Source organism: Solanum pennellii, chromosome 1 (genome assembly GCF_001406875.1).
Source record: "Solanum pennellii chromosome 1, SPENNV200".
Classification (NCBI taxonomy): Eukaryota; Viridiplantae; Streptophyta; class Magnoliopsida; order Solanales; family Solanaceae; genus Solanum; species Solanum pennellii.
This window is the reverse complement of record NC_028637.1, coordinates 34,404,300-34,405,030: the sequence shown is the minus strand read 5'-3', so window position 1 is coordinate 34,405,030 and position 731 is coordinate 34,404,300.

The following is a 731-nucleotide window of genomic DNA, read 5'->3' as shown; positions in this document are numbered from 1 at the left end:
GTCAGATCTAGTGGTGGAATGACTTAGGTTGTTGATTTTGTGAAGGTTGGAGGAGGAAAGGAAAATGGTGATGGCGTGCGGTGGAGATGTGACAGGTGAATGAGGGAGTTTATCGATTTCACCGGTAAAAATGGCGACGGTGGTGATGAATTTCCCATAGATTTTGATGAAATGGTGAAAAGGATGGGATATTTGGTGAAGAAGAAGGAATTTTTAACTAATTGTTTTTTTTTAAAAATTATTTATTATATAATTTTAATTTTTTTAACCCAAAAATGTCATTCACTCGCCTTAAGGAGTGTGAAATCACAATCTTTCGCCAACTCAACCATCTTAAAGCTACATAAGCGTGGTCAATGGTCAGAAGGGTCCGATATATTGTGTTTTATTGAGTTTAAGGGTCCAGATGACAAATACATAAGTAGAAGGGTTCAGAATACAAACTGATACAAGTATAAGGGTCCCCCTTTAATTTTTTTAATTCTTAATTAATTTCATTAATGTAGAGTAAAGTAACAATATATTAAAAGATGGGAGATGAAAAGTGTCACGACCCAAAACCGAGCCGCGACTGGCACCCACACTTACCCTCCTATGTGAGCGAACCAACCAATCTAAACCCTAACATTTCAATTTAATATCAACAGAAAGTAATGCGGAAGACTTAAACTCATTAATAAAAACCAATTCAATAACTTCTAAAATTCAACATCTATTATTCCCCAAAATCT